Source organism: Melitaea cinxia, chromosome 16 (genome assembly GCF_905220565.1).
Source record: "Melitaea cinxia chromosome 16, ilMelCinx1.1, whole genome shotgun sequence".
Classification (NCBI taxonomy): Eukaryota; Metazoa; Arthropoda; class Insecta; order Lepidoptera; family Nymphalidae; genus Melitaea; species Melitaea cinxia.
This window is the reverse complement of record NC_059409.1, coordinates 4,435,685-4,455,698: the sequence shown is the minus strand read 5'-3', so window position 1 is coordinate 4,455,698 and position 20,014 is coordinate 4,435,685.

The window sequence follows — 20,014 nt, the reverse complement described above, 5'->3', positions numbered from 1 at the left end:
GCTTCACATTCAGAAACCATTCCTTTTATTAGCCAATAAATATTACAATAGATTTATGGATCGTTATAAGAATTATCACAAACTTTCAGAATATTGGTGTGAGATATAAAAAATACATACTTAAAAGCTTACTTTATTTAAGTTATCTTAATACCTATTTTTGACCTTTGAGAATAAATAAAATGAAAAATAAAAGCATTTTTCTAGAAAATCATAAGACTGACTATGAAATTTTTTCGTCGTTTTTTATCTGGCATACGTTAGGTAGGATGTTTTTATTCACGTGTCTGGAATTAGTTTTATTCCATCCTTTGGTATACGAATCTAAAGATATTTCTTAGAAGCAGTCTTTATGAACCTTAAATCTGAAAATATTTTTCTAAGAAATCTTAATGTATATCGACAGCCGCTTAGTGAAACGAACTCAATCGACTCCAAGCATCAAGGTGAGATTTTTCACAATAGACTAGGCGCGTTTAAGCGCCTACACCAGATAAGTCGTCAGGTGAGTTATAAAAATGGGAAATATTGACAGAAATAAGTAGTTAAAAAATGTCAACATTCCTTCAAAGTCGATATGAGAACCGCCTCCTTTTTTTGAAGTCGGTTAAAGATAAACACAATGTTTATTCTCATACTAACTGTGCTCCCCGGTTTAACCCACGTCAATTTGAGAATAAAATGCAATTACATATTTTAAAACCTTTACTGTGCAACTGCGGCGACTGACGAACGACATGCGGCGCGTCGCGTTGATTTGATTTTACATTATCTCCTAAATTATGCGTCCAAATGAAATGTTATAAAAGACTTCATAAAATTGCCTCGTTGCCGAAGTATTTTTCATTCGCCAGGATTCATATTCCTGGCTAGTATAAATGCAATAAAATCACTGTTAGGTTTTGTCAATGATATATGCTGCCATGGGCTTTTTTTAGAACTCCACTATGTATAATTTTTGAGTAGCTTTAACCGTATAAACAGCGCACGCAACGGAAGAACTTAATGTTAGCTCCTATTGGTCGTAGCTTAAAGTTATATAGTTTATATTATAGCCTTCGTTAGTAAATAGACTATCCAAGACAAAAATAATATTTCAATTAGAACAAGTAATTCTTGAAATTAGCGCCTTTAAACAAACAAAAAAAAAACTCTTCAGCTTTACACTATTTGTATAAATGATGTTTAAGTCCTTATTAAAACCTTTTTCAAGATTGAATACAAAAGCTGTATACAAAGGTTTAAAGAGAGGTTATTTAATTTCAGCCTGAAAGTTCATCTGGCAATTACCCAGAAACCTTGGCTTTTGATCTTATAAATTGAGTAAAAGATACCATTGTTTTTCGGACGGTTCGCTTTAATGCCTAGTTTAGAAAAACCTAACGGAGGCTGACTGTAATCCCCAGATATTGCCTGATAAAAAATCCGTATCCATTGCTAATTCTCTCCTCGTGCCAAATTGGAGAGTGTCCAGACAAGGTGGTCCTCATTAATTTGTTAGCGTTGTTTGGTTTGTAATATTCGTTTTGGCTTTGATGGTCGACAAATAGTTTTTGTTTTAGTTTTGTTTTTTTTTCAATTAATTGAAAACCTGGATTTTTTTTTCAGAAATAATGATAGTAAAACTGAGGATTGTACATAGTATATCTGTGTTTTAGTGGTGTTCACTTTATTTATCAATTGCTCGAAAACTCTTACAGATATAATTGAAATCGATCGTAACCTTAGGAGGAGGAGGGTACATTAATTTCTTTTAATTAGTTCTTTTAAAAAGAGATCATAAAACCAAATATTATTATAATCGATTTTTTAAAGGATTTTCAAATCGAGTTTATAATCGATTTTCTATCCGATTTTTAAAATCGAATTTTATAATCGATTTTTGATTCGATGATTGACAGAAAATAACAGAACAGAACAGAGCAGAGAAGAGAAGAGAATTATCACAAGGTATATTTACAAATTATTAGTTGCATTGTACTTAAATAAATTATTTGATGAAACATTGTTTCTCAGTTGCTCCGAAAATCCTTACAAAATCGAAATAGCTGTTATATTTTGACATTAAAACCAAAAATTTTAATTTTATATTTTTATTGACGAAAGGCAAGGGCAAATTATTGAAAAACTCTAGTGATGATGTTGTCAAAAAACGGCATAAGCCTCAATTTCTTTAGGTGCTGTGAAGTTCGTTCGCTAAAATATATTTGGCAAAAGGCCAGACTATCTAAGATTTTAAGCTCAATAACAGTTCACTATTGGTTAGGACATATACCTATATGATACTAAAGTAAAGAGTCAACCACAAACATAAGAGGAAATGTAAAAACATTAAAACAAAAATATCAAGATATATGAAAAAGGGTGCCCGAAATAAGACCTGGACTAAATAATTTATCCAAGCTTTTTTCTTAATTTCCTTACTAAAATTGCAAAGTTTTGTATTGCTGATAATTTTGACATATATTTCAATTTTATTTACAAATTTTAGTTAGACTATAAACGAACATAGTTTCCCCAGAAAAAAGTAATCACTTAACCAAAGGTCTCTCAATCTAATAGGTAGCCGTGAAAGTCGTATAAGTAAACCAACTTTTATACTATACCTACATTGTTATTTCATAGGACGGTAAGGACAATAGTGTTGTTTATTAAGCAGTCGAGCTTTTTACACATGATAGTTTGAATTTTTTTACAAGTGTAGAGATTACACTTTACACTTGCAAAACAAAAGTTGATAAAAAGATTGAACAACCGCTCTGGTGTAGTGTTGCAAGTTGTCGCCTAAAAAGCTGACGGTTTGTGGGTTCTATTACCACTCGGGATGAATATTAGTATTTGTACAAATATTTCTTTCCAGTTTGGATGTATGTCCTTGTGGATCTCCCTACCGTGCCTCGGAAAGCACGTTAAGCCGTCGGTTCCGGTTGGTATCATAAATACCTGATAGCGATCGTTACTCATAGTATGGAACATATCCACCAACCTGCAGTGGAGCAGCGTGGTGGACTCCAATCCTTCTCCTACATAGAGAAAGAGGCCTATTCCCAACAGTGGAATATTATAGGTTGAATGCAAAAAGTAAAAAACGGACTTCTACAAATTGTTGCCTCTATTACATTAAAATTATATCAGTCTATAAAAGTTAGAACTTAATTCATTATGTATGACTGGCGTAAAATTAGACACGGCCGAAACCACAGGCAAATATAGCTTAAAATGTAGACTTTCATTATTTCCTTTAGGTAAGATCTAAAGGAATAGTTAATCATTCAGCAAAGGCAACACTATTCAGAGGCGGGCTCTCTAAACTTAGTCTAAAGCGTTGTGTCCCCGTCGCGCTCACCAGGTTTACCTATCCAGGTAACCAGAATGTGAAAACACAACCTCACGCCTCGTATTGCGTGTAATTAACCGCAACCCGCGTACCCGGTAATTAATTCGCAACATCACACGCTACTGCGCTTGTCACATAAATTCCTCAAGTTCATATTATGCCTACCGAGTGTAAGGGTGACCATGATATTTCCTTTTCGGTCACGAACTGTTAGGAGAATCACAATTGTATACTTTTTTTAATTTCATTTTATTGATTTACTAGATTTCTCAAGCAATACGCCTACTTAATTTATAATATTTATTTATCTGGCGCTTCTTTTTTTATTAAAAGAATAATATGATTTTATAAGAATATCTCTAATTAAATATTTGTATTTGTATGAATGTGTGTTTCCGATTATTAGACAAACAATTGAGGAAAGTTGTGATTGGAGAAGGAAAAGTTATCCAACATATTGCAACGGAGCAGTATTAATGTAGAAAAGACTTTTCATCAAAGTGACATTTATAAGTCGTTTTAGTTCAACATGGTAAACAACATGAACTAGATTTTAAGTGAGAGGCTTCATATGTAAAAGTTAAAGAGTGTCTCTAATGTCTAGAGTAAACAACAGGTATAAATGATGCAATTTTGTATTTGACTTTTATACGCAATAGAAACAAAAACTAATTGTATGATATAAAAAAAATACAAGTCATTGAAAGTCGTGATTAATTATAAACTCAAACAATATTTCAATTACCTTTTATGTAAGAAATGTAAATGATCCAGTAGATACAAGGCTCGTCAGCAAAGATTTCGAGATAGAACACGTGGAAGAACTCTAAAATAAATTAACTTTTTTATTTTATTATAAAAGTCTATGATAAGCAATATTTTTTAATAATTTACAACTGATAAATCTACGATACGCATTTCTGTTCAAATTAAATCCATTCTAAAAGAATTCAACACAAAATGTTCTTTAGTTAATCTTTCAACAGAAATTCTAGTTACAGATGGAAATCGTGTCGACTTTGAGTCGAGCTGTGCCTAATTGAGAAATAACAGTTTAAGTTTCACTGCAAACTATTTTTAATTGTTCATTCAATCTTTTAAAGTTCAACGTTTTATCCTTTATCTCCTCGTCAGGGATTCAGTTACTTTGAAAAGATATGCTAATCGCTGTTGCATTTGAGTATTTGTAAGATTTATTTAATACGCTTTTATTATTATTATTATTATTTATAATATAGTCCTATCTCTTATCTCATTCTAATGAAGTTATTAATGCCTTGGTAAAATCATTTCCATCTAGAGGGACTGGATAATAATATTTTGTTCTTTAGTTCTTTCGTGTGCTGTCTGTCTGGTAAAAGCTATCGACTACGTTCTCTTCAGACTGATTGAAAACATTAAATGAATTCAGTAACAATAAATGCAAGTTAAAAACCTTCTGTTTCAGTGGGATTCAATTATATAATTAATCGCACTTCAATGTATATATGTTTTTTTTATTGTTAAAAGTATAAAAATTTCAGTTTCCTAACAATTTTATTAGGAAACATAATTTATAAAAAATTGTACTTATTTACGATAGATATAAAAAATACTAATAAGTTGTGAAAATAGTACAAAGGAGATTTCTCTTTACATCTATTACAGTATAATTTCGTTGAAAGTTATACAACGATATAGTTAAGTTATTAACTATAAAATTTGAAACATTTTTGTATTATACGTACTATGTTCGGTTGCTAAATTCGTATTGTAAAAACCAAAACCAATGTAGGATAATGCGGAGTTGTGCGATGCGGTACGTTGCCGTATTTTGATGGGTGCTACGCAGTGTTGTAAGTGAACGTTGTGATTCTTATTAGATAAAAATCTTTACAAACGAAATGTTTCTCACAACAAATATTACAAATTTGATTTCCTTTATAAGATCTTGTTTTAACGTAAGCCTTTTTTGACAATGTTAAACGTAAAGACAAACACGAAATGTAAACAGTTGTGTTTTTTCTTGTAGTCTTTTGTGAAACGTGCCTTTTGTTGAGCGTTGAAAAGCGTTGTAACAAAACTTCACGGTATTTTAAAATTAGTAATAAAAAAGAAAGGTGTTTTATAATGGTAAAAGAGAAAAGGTAACTGAAAAGTGTGCGTAAAACACTATTTGCTACAAAAACTAATAATAATTTATAGTTGAAACGCTGAATTTTTCAACTAAAAATAATTTTGCTTTTAAAATTATGGATCTTTATTTCTCGTTTATTTTACTTTATCTAGTTTTGTTTCATTGAATACATTTTTATACCTTCTGATTTTATAAATAATATACTGCATGTAGGGAATAGTAAAACGAATATTAAAAAAACACATGCTTTTATTTGTTTTGAGTTGTGTGTGTAGTGTTTTCATAGTTGGTTTAAAGCGTATCTATATAATTCATAATTCAACTGAGACAGGGTTACGACCGCTCTGGTGTAAAAGTGCGTGTGCCGTGTGGGCAGCGCCTAAGCATCGACGGTTGCCGATTCGATTTCAGCTCGAAGAGGAAATTTGTGTTTATACAAATATTTATTTCCGGTCTGGTTGTTAGTTCTTGTGGGTCTCCCTACCGTGCCTCGGAGAGCACGTTAAGCTATCGCTCCCGGTTGTTATTATGTACTCTTCCCTAATAGCAATTGTTACTCATTGTAGGGAATATATCCGCCAAATCACATTGTGGCAGCATGGTGGATTAAACTCTGATCCTTCTCCTATACGGGAAAAAAGGCCTATGCCAAGCAGCGGGATATAACAGGCTGAAGCGTAAGCGTAGGGGACAGAAGGAAATATACTGCTCAAAATCTGGATCAGCCCGACTGGTGAAATACCTCTACCTTACAGAAGATCACAGCTAAATAATACTGCTTTCTAGCAGTGTCGTGTTCCTGTGGTGAAAAAGGTGACCAGAGCTCCTGGCGGAGGATTGGGGGTAGGGTCAACAACGCGCTTGGCTATGGTAATCGCTTACCATCAGGTGAGCCGTAGGCTTGTTTTCCGACCCAGTTGTATGAACATTTACAATAAAAGTTGCAGCTTATTTCGATTGCATAAATATGTTCGATATCATCAAAGCCTCTAACAGACATTTTTACATTATAATCTTTAAAAATAACATTGTCATCTGGATTAATTTGTCTCTTTTTTTAATTAAAAAAAGAAGAAAAAAAAAAAAAACAACAAATATAAACCCTGTTGGCAAATATCTATAAAGCTTAAATATATTGGACACACTACACAACATTACGAAGTCCAAATTACTTACGCAGACTCTAAAACTCTTCCGCGTGCGGCGTGACTCTTCAAGCGACACTGATAAAGATCAGTTTTGCTTGTACATAATAATAATAACCGTAAACCGTAACTTGTCATACTTCATTTGACATTCGCAGACATTAATGACAGACGTGTCAACGGTTACGGGAAATTAGGTCGTTCTGTTTTGAAGAATTGAATTTAATCATTAAAATTATGTTTGAAAAGAAAACTCGTATAAGAAGTAACGTTCCTCGACTCCTATATCTTTATAGACTCATATGTTAAAGAAAATACTGGTCTAATTGAAGTAAAAACTCTTAAAGCATTACCGTTTACCGTACCTCAAGCGAAACGCTTAGGAAATGTAAACTGATATCCTTATATTATAAAGAGTACATAATTCCTTTTAGTAGTTCTAGCTCTGAAACTGCTCAAAGCAATTTAATAATTTATTTTTATTTGCAAGAAAATGGTAGCCGTAACCAGTATTTATTTTCTACTTTTTATTTATTGTTTTTTATTCTACTTAAATATACAGCAAAATATTTAATATTTTATGAATATTGTTAAAATAAAATATACTAACGACCAACAAGAATCGACCGTGACGGTTGGCTAGATTGACTTTGAGAATCAAAAGTCAACGTCGTGTGAAATATATGGCGCAACTTTCGTTTCTACAGATTTTATAATGTCCCTACAATTTATATCATCCTTTTTCCATTAGCTTAGCAAACAAGGGTCAGTCTGATGAGAAGCGATAACTGCCTATAATACCTGCAATACTAGGAGCCTCGTAAGCGTGTTGCCGATCAACCCTTCCCCCCCCCCCCAAGAGTTCTGGCTATTATACACAGATACATAATGTATGTGTAGGTCTATGTGTGATTCCGTTGTAAGTATAGCGTTTTATTTTTTTTGGCAGCATGAATGTTACTAAGTAGGTATATCAATGTATTCGAAATTGAAGTAGCCATTCTGATGTTAAAGATCGCGTTCTAAATTTTTTTAGTTCTAAATCAAAAATTTCTAAAGTAAATTGAAATGAAATATCAGCATTATTTTAAATTATTGAAATATTAGAAGAATTTTTTTTTAAATAAATACTATTGCACACAAAAACCTGTGTAATTTTCTTTTAATTCTAACTCTGTAATTGTTTTGTTCAGACAAACTAAATTAACTGTTCGTATTATGCCTGCAACAAGAGTATAGCTTTATGTTAATTACCGGCGCTTGCAGGCAGAAACAATCTCGAATTATTTATTATTTCATATTATACAATAAAGAAGCGTCTTTACTTAATTAACGGTTTTCATATTTTCCACTTACTGCTAAAAGTATGTTGATACGAATTTTATTGTTATTTATAAATTTCTAACAGAACTTACAAGAAAAAAAACTTATTCTAATGGAGTTTTGGTATAATAGAGAAAACTGAACATTTTACAATCAAGTTCTTAAAAATTGATTTTCGGGCGCTTACATGGCTTAAACTGGCTAAACCCTGAAAAACCTTTGATTTATATCGAAATACTAGGGATTCGAAAGGCAAAAAAAAATTCGCGATGGTATTTGTAAATTAATATTAACTAATTTTATCTCAAAATTTTTCTACTAAAATAGATTATTTGTGGAGCAATTTTCTACGTTAATTTTTGATATTTACCCAAGGAAAAATGTCAGTAATCTTTGACATTTGAAGACTGATATTGAATCTATAAATAACTGTATAATATAATAAATTAATGTGTAGTTAGAATGGATAATTTAAGACTTATATATATATAATTTGAGTCTTTTTTGAATACCATTTAAAAAAATCAAAAACCTTTTTACCTTAACCTTTAAGTATGGACGTGGAGTCTCACAGGCTACTCGATGTTTTCGTTTTCCTAGTTTCACCTATTTGCCCTAACTACCAGCGGTTGAGCGGCTCAGTAGCTTTTGTTTTAGTTGTAAAACTACCAACGAGAGAGGGGGTTGCGTCTTCCAATGAATATCACCTAAGTAATGACCATCAAAATATTGACCGGAGCCTGTCAGGCTACACGTCCATTTTTGCCCTATGATATATTTTACAATAGCGTTTACGTTTGTATCAGATTTTGAAGTACAAAATGTCAAAAAACAATAAAGCCGGTAGCTTTAAATCAAAACGACAATCCACGAGTTCTGTTCAGGACCCCGTGAGAAAAAATTTTGTGCAGGAGATCCACTTTTGTGGTGAAGTGAGTTAGTTGTTATTAGCTTAGGATCAGTCTGACAATGACGAGAGTACTGAAGATTTTTTTTTAATATCTAAGATTTTATTTTTGTGTTACCCACATTAGGAATTCTAAACATTTTGAATATCATATCAAAAATTGACCGCTCCAGCGGGGTTCGAACCCGCGTCTCCGACGTACCGTGTCGGCGCTCTAGCCAATTAAGCTATGGAACGATGCACCCGCTCGAGCGAAATTTTCGATATGATACTTTTTAATTTCGGTTTAAGCGAACCGTGGCGCCGTCTATAGTGAGCTCTTTACAGAAACCCGTAACTATTCAAAGTTTCATATTACAATGAAAATCTTTGACAGGAGACGACACCGTGCTATTTTTAATATCTAAGATTTTATTTTTGTGTTACCCACATTAGGAATTCTAAACATTTTGAATATCATATCAAAAATTGACCGCTCCAGCGGGGTTCGAACCCGCGTCTCCGACGTACCGTGTCGGCGCTCTAGCCAATTAAGCTATGGAACGATGCACCCGCTCGAGCGAAATTTTCAATATGATACTTTTTAATTTTTTTTTTATATTGGAGTCCAAACTAATACAAAATCATGAAAGTGACAGTGATGATGACCAGGACCAAGACCAAGACATAGGAGAAGAACAAGATTCTTCGATTCGAACAAGATTAGTTATAGAGATAGCCTATGGTGTTGCTATATCGTGTCCTAGACTTGAGTACCATGAATGCGTACATCTTTTATAAGATGCACCAAACAAAAGCTGCGGAAAGAGATTTAAAAAATTAGTACATGTGCTTGTGGTGCCTTATGTGCAAAGACGTTTTATAAATACACGACTGCCAGGAGAGCTGAAGTTGACCATGACTCTAGTTTTAGGTATTTATATGGTTACAGAAGATGCCTAGGATCAAGAAACCAGTCAAGGAACCAGAAGAGCATATAAAATCTGTTCCACGAAAAAACATAAGATGATTATCCATGTTTGTATTGGGTGCAACAAACCTGTGTGTCTCCAATGTTCTAGACCTTTGTGCACTGACTGCCAATAAATTTACGTTATTTGACTGTTGTCAAAATTTTTTATATTTGTTATATGAAGTAGTTCTTTTGTGTTTTTGGTTTGTTATACATTATATTTTGAGAAAAAAAGACTTATTTTGTTATAGAAATAAGTTTGGCTGCTTTTATTACATAAAAATGTAACCTTAGTAGATTTCGATTGAAAAGAGCCATAATTTTGGATTTTTAATATTTCTATAATTTTTTAAATAAAATTTGATTATATAAGCACGTTATTTAATTGCTGAACTACATAACTTTTATAAATAATTAGTTTTAAAGCGATCTTATATCAAATTCTCCAAAAAAAAATTGTGTGTATATAGGAGCCTGTGAGACTACACGTCCACAGTAGTGTAAAGAAAAAATGACGTCCATACTTAAAGGTTAAAATGCTTAAACCGTTTTTATAAAAGAGTAGAATATACTCAGTAGATACTTTTCAAAGGTAGACAAGAAAAAATTATATCACAAGAAAATTATAAACAAAGTAGATCCTTAGAAAAAACTCTGAGCTTAAGAACATTAAAGTCGTATGAATAAATTGCTGAATTATGTTTATTTCTTGTTCACTTAAATCGTTGACTTATTACTATAAGCATTGCCTTTATAGTAATTTAGTAAAATATATTTATAATTATTTATATTTGAAGAAGAAATTTAGTAAAATCGCATCAATTCAACGACCATGATATACCTACATTACACACAAGCGTAATATTTTTACAAAATACATATATGCATTTTAAGAAGTTTTATTTTTATTCATTACATTATTTTTTTTAGTTTAGCCGATTAAAATTTATTGTAATAAAAAGCTCTATATTAATAAGCATTTGTAGTTATTGCTTTTGCAATAACGAACAATTTTTTACCATTTATTCTACGACTAAACAAGAAAAATTTATATATTTTTTCTAAAACTGATTCTGAATTCTAAGAAAACATGTTCTTCAAGATTTTTATCTCAACGAAACGGATACAACCGTCGATGTAAAAAAAATATCCGAATATCCGAATCATTGAATATTTCACCTTACAAAAAATTAAAGGCAATCGTATGTCAAAACCGAATAAACATCGATAAAGACGGTTGGAATCGAAAAACTCAAGGATCGAAAGTTGTTTTAGGACGCGTATTTCACATAAAAAGTTTTGATTGATTTCTCGACAGGCCCGACGTGTGTGTTTGATTTGTAAAAGCATGGAATCTATCAGGCCTTAAATAATTTAATAAAAGAAATAAATCGATTTCACGCGTCTGAAATGCTTCGATCAGGAATAAAAATTGTTTTGCTGAATTTTTTTTACTTTTTTACTTTCTCAGAACTGAATATTTTAACTTAATTTGTACGTGCATAAACATAACTAACCGCAGTTATGTGTTTAAATATTGTTATTTGTTGGCCTCTATATTAATAGCGTAAAGCGTAGCATAGGAATAGAAATAAAAGCGATACGTAGTAATAGTAGTAGTTAATAATGTCGTATAAGTTAGGTTTTCAACATCAAGTGTACCTTTTGCAAACCATCTTTCAAGACAACTTCGTTTTTGTGTAAAAAAAGTTGGCAAAGATCAGATATGATGTTAATTGGTTACACTGCGACCAATGCAACCATCCACGGACCTCTAAGAATATTAGAGGAATGTGGGTGCGTTGTCAGTTTAAAGGGATATGACGTGAGTGAGAGACTGAAATGATATGACGTGACGTATACGTCAGACACTAAAAGAAAATGTTTCAAAGGTAACTGTTATTCCATTCACAATTGCGTGCTTATGATCAATTTTATGTTTTGCTAAAATTTTTAATGCTAGTTGACTTCTAATGTTTTTTTTTTACAGCTGCAGACGTTTTTAATCGATGTACCCCCAGTTCTCGCAAGTAATAGTGAAGTTGATCCGAATAAATAATAAATAATTGATATAAATTTCTATTTATTTCCTATACAGCATTCGACAACCACTTTCACTCGCTGATTTGTTATTACATTCCAACAGATAGTAATTTCATCAAAGTCCAAACCCTATCAGTATTAACGTCAGAAGTTTTGCTTCTAAAATTATGAATGAGCCAGCCATCTCAAAACAAACATGTTATCTTTAAAGTAACATTTTTAAGATAAAAAAAATATGAAATATTCCTTCCTATTGCATTTAATAAAAACCAGGAGACATTGAAAGTATTGATAAGCTTATCATTTCCCACAATTCCCGGGGCCTTTTTACCGTTTTTGAGTTGTATATTACGAAACGTCAGGCTATTCTCTAGTTGTTTTTGAAGACGATTTTCTTTGTAATATATTATTTTGTTACCCATAAAAATATTCGGTATGGTACCTTTTATAAGCACATTAAAACAATACTTCTTTTTAAATATGAGTATTATATTTAAAATTGAAATGTATTTTCAACAATATTTGATTTCACACTTCTTTTAAAGACTCCAAACTTAATAACAATTTTATTCAAAAATGTTTAATCTGAATTAGAGCTAAGAAGCTATAATTTTCGTTGAGAAGGTCAGCTGCAATCCTATTATGTCTTGCAACCTATTATGGAGTAGTATAGAAATCTAAAACATAAAAATTTTCACACGACTCTTTTCCCGAACGACATAATAATTACAAAACCTCAACTGCCAATGCCCAGGTTTAAACGCAATCGTCAGTTTCAAAAGTTCAATACATTGAAAATTAGCTTAATTGCTGTTTAAGGTATTTTTGTTAACTCTCCTTTTTGTGTAATGTTACATAATAGTTACGTTGATATAAGGTAAGATCCTCTACTTATGTGCCTTGTAACGATAAGTAGAGATTATGGAGAAAATAAAAATATGTTCATTCACTGTACTTTACTAACAATGTATTTACAAAAAGGGCCTGGATTTTTTTTATTTCGCATAAGAAGCTTTTAATTTAATAGTAATTTTCTACGTAATAGTACTCGTATTTTGTTCTCAAGGCGTACTTTATTTAGTCATTAAATATAAATCTAAAATAAAATTTAAAACGTTCTTCATTTAAGTTTTTGCGTAGAAATGTAGCTTTTAATGTTTTTGCACAAGTAAAAAATTAATATGAAAATTTGAGCAATTGTATATTGTTTGTATTTGTACAAACTTTATTTCTTGTTTGGGTAATGTACATACGAACATTATTTTGAATATTCGAATATTAACCTCTTTAGTGGTTTCAAGTGACTGTACTCACAGCGGCCACGCTGAAACTATGTGCTGGTAAACCACATAGTTTCCTAAACCTAAAGAAGGGGGCTAAAATATACGAACAACTGTTAATAGGTGATCGGATGACTTGATAGTTAATAAGACTGTATCAATACGATACTTTTCTTCCTATTGATGCAGCAGCGTAATGCGGGAAACCGCGTAAGGGCATTTGTCAAACTCCATATAGCGACGTACGACCTTTCTTATGCAATAACGATCTCAATCTCTGTCCAGAAAGAAAGACTTCCCTCATTGCAAGGGAATTGGTAAGATATGGGTGTAACACCGCAGCGATAAGTGGGACCCATCTTAGTGGTCGTGGAGAACTGTGCGAGGGGCTTGAGGGATATACATACTTTTGGATGGGACATAGTAAGGATGTGAGGACTAGCAGTAATTTGCTTTTGGTAATGCCCTAGCGAGATGTCTGACTGGGCTACCTAAGGGTATTAATGATCGCTTAATGATATTACGTCTACAAGTTGCAAACAATAAATTTGTCAACATATTATTTACATTTTTTTGGATTTTATCTACATATTATTAACATTTTTTTTTGGATTTTATCGCGGTTTATTAGGTTCTTTACATGCAAGACGTTTGGTTATGGTCACGGGAAGACTGAATACTTACTTATTTAGTCTCTCAGTAATTTTAAGCAAAAACAAATAAATGCCCTGAAACTAGATGAGAATCGGCCGGGAGAGGTATCGCGTTACAAATATATAGAAAGCAATATCAGGATTGATAATACTTGCTTGTTTTGAGCGACTCTATGGTCATGTCCGGAGGCCTCATGACTACAAATTGATGACGAAAACTGGTGTTCATCAAGCGCTAATCATTAACATCCACCTATATGCAGCAGATAAACGGTGCTCGTACAAATCAGATGTAAAAAAGCTTGACACTTTTCATCTAAAGTGTCTAAAATCTGTTATGAACCAAGAACATGTGCCAAATACCGAAGTTCTGCGTCGTTACGGAATGAGTTGTGTAAAGGCTTTATTTATCCAATGACAGCTCAGAGAGCGTGGGTATGTCCTTCGTATAGATGATCGCCGTCTGCCTAAAACGGCACCTCTACCTACGTATACAGTTTTACTGCCGCACTTGCTCTAGGGCAGGGTTGAGCAACCTTTTAATCAAGGGGCCAATTTAAATTTTTTTTTGGCGTGTCGCACATAGATTAATTCTCATTAAAAATTTACGATACTTTATTTATAGTACACACACACACACACACACACACACATATATATATATATATATATATATATGTGTGTGTGTGTGTGTGTATATTCTTATATATAAAAATGAATCATAAAATGTGTTCGTAAGCGTAAAAATCAACAACGCCTGGCTCTATTTTACCAATTCTTTTTTTTCAAATGTGCGTTGAAGTCCAAGGATGGTTTTTACGGTGAGAAAAATTCGAATAATTTCCTGAAAACCCTAAAAACAGCCCTTTTCTTTTCCCCTTACAAATGTTTTTTTACTAAAATGTAGAGTGAATTTGAACTTTATTGCTATTCAATAAAGTTCATGTTAAATAATATATTAGGGAGCATTTTACGTAAGTTATTAATTATTAAATTCATCTTATTCGTAGACTGCATTTTAATTTAATTTACATACAGTAAAAATGGTATTAACTAGCTATTTCACATTACCTATTATATTGTTCCGGTGGCGTTAACAATGGAAAATTCCCGTTTTTAAACTATTGACTCCAAATTTTGTACGAATCTCCTCTCCTAACTCATGCCCAATAAGGATTACGGGGGTGGGCGTTAACAATGAAAATTTTAAATGTACTCGTATGTAACTCCGAAACTACTGAACCAATTTTTATCAATTTTTTTAAGCATTTGTAATTTGGTCCAACTTGGGAGATAGGGTAGTTTTTATCTTAATTGGATCCGATAAGTGGCGCTGCTATCAGTATGTAAGCTATCAAATTTTGTAGTTGTTATCCGGGCAGGACAACGTCTGTCGAGTCCGCTAGTATATAAATAAAATTGAATATTGCTAAGCGCATAACTCGAGAATGGCTCGACCGATTCGGCAATTTTTTTTGGTATGTTTCTTAAGGCCCACGGAAGGTTTTAATAGTAAAAAAAAAAAATAAAAAAAATTGAAAATAAATAAATAATTTTTACTATTAACTTTTGAAAGAACGAAGTCTGTCCGGGCAGCTAGTATATATATAAAATAAAAAAAAGTAAAGATTTGGTGGGCCGCATGAACATAATTAACGGGCCGCTTACGACCCGCGAGCCGCGTGTTGTTCATTCTTGCTCTAGGGAATTTAAAACTAAGTGTGGCTTAGCGAGCCAGTTTTTGTATTGATTCATTTTTCGATTAAGATTTAAGCCTTTGCCGAATAAAATGATGGCATTTGTCTAGAATATGAAATAAAGTTCTATTCTATAGAATTTTACCTCTCAGGTTGTACAATTTACACTTTATAATACTCGTTGTACGTCGATTTTAAACATCATTGATTCGTAGAAATAAGACTATGACTAGGTTTTCTCCTCTAATGAGCCGCAGTTTGATGTTACGTTGTTTGTAAGCCATGTTTACATTATAAAGAGAAAATTTAATACAAAATCATTTGAACAAATTCATTAATTTTAATTAGATGTATGATTATGGCTTCGTTATCGGGTTTTTCTGTATTTATTGTGCCAAACTTTGATAATCGTGACTAGATAATATTTTGAGCAGTTTTTTAATCTAATAATTTATTATTAAGAACAAATTTTCTGCTATCAAAACGCATCAATTGTTTTCGCCATTTTCAAAAATATAATGAATTTAAAATTTTAGAGTTTAGACATCTATTATATCCACTGAAATCGTGACTAAGTATAAAGAGGTTTCCCAAATTTCGAAAACTCATTCCACTTTATCTATATCTGAGGCCGCTGTCTTTGACATTATAAAGGGCCGAGGGCTCCATCAGATAATCTCGGCAGTCAAAAGAAGTGTAATTTTCAAGGCAATTCCATTGTCGCGGATCGTAAGCCGAGCTTCTCACGCTCCCACGAGCATCGAAAGTCGAAAATCCGTGAAATATTCAGATTGTTATGATTCTATCTGGCCCTTTGATACGTATTTATAAATGCAGACACGTGGAAACCTAATCGGATACTTCTTTGTTCGAAAACGCAATCAAGCGTAGACTCAACTCAAATTAGATTTTCTTTAGAATGAGTATCATGTGTGTATTATTATTCATGATAAGTCTAAAACATGTGTATGAGTGAAATTTTATTGTTGGATAGGTAAATCTTCGAACATACATTGCTAATATCTTTGTAGATATAGCCGAAAATACACAGCTACCATAGTATACTGTATTATAGCACGTTATGGCGAAGTATATTTGACAAAATTAATTGACGAATTCAGTAATGATAATTAATGGAAAAAATGTAAATATTTTTAATAAACCTTATGAAGGTAGAGCACAGAAAGAAATATCCTGTCCAAAACTACATTACAGAAGATCACAGCTAATTAACAATGATCTTAAGTTAGTGGTATGTTTCTGCGATGGTAAGGTGGCTCTGGCCACGAGTTCTGGCATGTTGGGAAGGTCGGGGTAGGGTTGGCAACGCACTTGCGATGCTTCTGGCATTGCACGCATCCATAGGCTACGGTAATTGCTTATCATCAGGACCGTAAGCTTGTTCCCCACCCCAGTTATATTATATATAAAAGGTGAAAAGTGCCTTAAAATGTAAAATATATAGAAATCTTTAAGTGTACGGCTAAACCTAATTAGGATTATCAAACCTTAAAGGCTTAAAGAAAGAGTTGGCAGGTGTGAACTTTCAAAACCAAATAAATATATTTTACACTTCTATCTTCCAAAATAAAAACAATTAAAATTATTATAGCAAATAATCCAAATCACAAAGATTATACGTATTCGACTTTTGCTTCAAAACTTTTAATTTAAGTAAGAGAAAGATTCAACTTGGAACCGAAACGCGTTCGAGAACATTATGATTTTAATACATAAATCAAAAACGAAATTATTTGAAGTTTCGCTCAATTAAATCATATTAATGAAATACGGCTGCTATAATTTTGTTTCTAAGACGGGAAATATTTTACAAGCACAGAATTCGTCGGCAAGAATTTGTATGTATTATATTGCTAATAGTCTCGCATTGTCTCAATTTGTATGAAGATTAATTTCCTGAGCCTGGAGAATCTGTTATGTGAACCAACGCAAATAATTGAATTCTAGATATGACATGAAAAAATTAAAAATTTCGACTTTTCAGAAAAAAAATGTATTCTAATCTATTTTAAATTTCTTTTCATTTTTATCTACTTTTCTTAAAATGTTTTAAGTAACTTTCTAGTGGAAGAATCATCAACTAACAGTAAACAGCCTTATTTTTTTTTAGTATTACTGTAAAAAAAATAACGGTTAGCCATTCAATTTAATTAAATGCATAGAGAAGTTATCTAAAATATACGACTAATGAATTAAAATGAGTAAAATATAGCTGTGTATAGAAAAAAAAACTATTGTTCTTCATAATTTACTTAAAAAATTAAAAAAAAAAAAGGTTAAATATATTTAAATTTGAGTGATTAAGGCGATTGTTTTAAAATTATTTAAAATAACCAATAAAAAAATACACATATAACCGTTTGATATTTAGAACACTTTTTTAAATATTTTTTTGTTATTAAAAGTGGTCACTCGACTGATGTATATTTTTTTTGGTTTTTCTTTATTTAAAAAGTGTTATTCTGATATTTTGTTTTCATGATAAACTAAAATAAAATATTTTTTTTTAATTGAGCGTTCGTATCAAGATTTTTCAAATTCCGAACTTTCAGATAAATAATTCTACTTTTAATTTTAAAGTAATTTCTGAATAGATAACTGTTTTACTATATTGAATATTCTGTATGCTATATATCCGCGTTTCGGGTCTATCAATCTTTTACGTCAGTTGCACGTCCCAACGGTTTTCAAACGATTATGCTTACTTAAGTGCATGTCGGGACCTGCCTCATCAAAAACACCGTCTAACTTGAAAGTCTAGCACTCTTTATGACAAGCTTATTTAAACTTAATTATATGTTAATTACGCTACACCTAATGTAACGTGTATTTTTTTTTTTTTGTCTGAGGTATTATAGAACTGTTGACTCGATAATACAGAAAATTAAACGAAAGATTGCACATATCTGATAAGGTAACAAGTTAAATAATATAAGGTAAATAAGGTAATTTTTATTAAGTTCTATGTTAAAAAATGAGTTTTTGATGATAAAAGAAGAATCGTAAGGAAACTTGCGGCTTCGTTTATGATCCAGACTTGCGAGTAAAATCAACTATCAAAATTATTTTTACTTATTCTCGTTAGTTCTTTGTTTTAATTAACCTCCTGATCCTGTATGCCAATTATGGACCCCTGATATTCCGTTAGAGATCGATAAACAGAAACCTTCATTACCTCTTTTTCGATGTTCAATACGCAGGAAATCTTGATGATTAGTTCTGGGTCTGAACCCTTCTTTAGTTTATATTTTTCACTTGTTAGCCAAATATGTCCCTAAAGTATTCGAATCAAACTGCTTCGGTGTTAATTAATTTAATATATTATCTCGTAAATATACCCTTTAAAAAAAATAGTGAGTAGTAATTCCATAAAGCGTAGTTTTATTTCATTTATATATTTATTTTTGCGTTAGAAATAAATATAATTTTAGAGATTGCTTGATATATACAAGATATATCGTACGTAAATCCAAAAAATGCTGTATCACATTCTTTAGTATGAATAGTATTTTTAAACCCGAAATGTACATAAAAAACAATGATGTTTCGTGTTGTTTTCTAATATTTACGCGAATTTCACTTATTATAATGAAACAACTTTTTCGCATTTACTTACAAACTTGGTCCTCCCGTGACAGTGGTTGCTGTAAAGTATCCGAAACGTCGGACATTTATGGTAAAAAAACTTAATAAACGGCGATAAAATCCGAATAATTTATTATAGTGAATGAAGTTTCGATTTGTCTTAACCTAATGTTTATAGCTAATTTTATAGGTATAATTGAAATGATAGTAATACCAAATGAAGTCGAGTGTAGAGCAAGTTTGTACCTAATATTATTATTCTATAGTATTATTATTATTATGTGCTTCATTGTGTTTCAAGACCATATCATTCTACGATGTGTTGTGTTATGAACTTCGGGTGTTTCTGTGCTAGAACTTTGTATCTGTGATACTGAGTGACATGCAATTTCTAGATTCTGATAAGCAGGCGTTTGTGTGTGATGCAACGGAATTAGCATTTCTAGTACACTGGTGTGTGTGTATGTGTGTGTGTGTGTGTGATTTATTCTTGTTAAATAGCAGATATATTTTGTTGTGATTATACCTTATTACCCGACTGCCAAGGAAGGGTTATGTTTTTCGCGCGTAACTTGTATGTATGTATATTTGTATGTATTCTTTACTACCTCATATTTCCAGAACCACTGAACGGATTTACATAATTGAGGTATCGTTAGGTTTGTCTTAGCTGTCCAAGTGTTCTTAGATAGGTGACATTAAAAAAAATCAAACATGGCGGCTGCGCGAAGCCATTGTAGTTAATAAAAAAAAATTTTTTTTCTCGAATACTATAATATGGGTATCAAATTGAAGGGCACAATACGAGAATTTTAAAAAGGTATATCATGATTATTATTACCGTAATACTAATAAAGAAATACAATATTAAAGTTTAAAAAATGTGGACTTTGCTCTTTCTCACGCCTATGCCATGCCAAACTCGCCTCCTAGGCGACGATCAACTTCGGGGTGT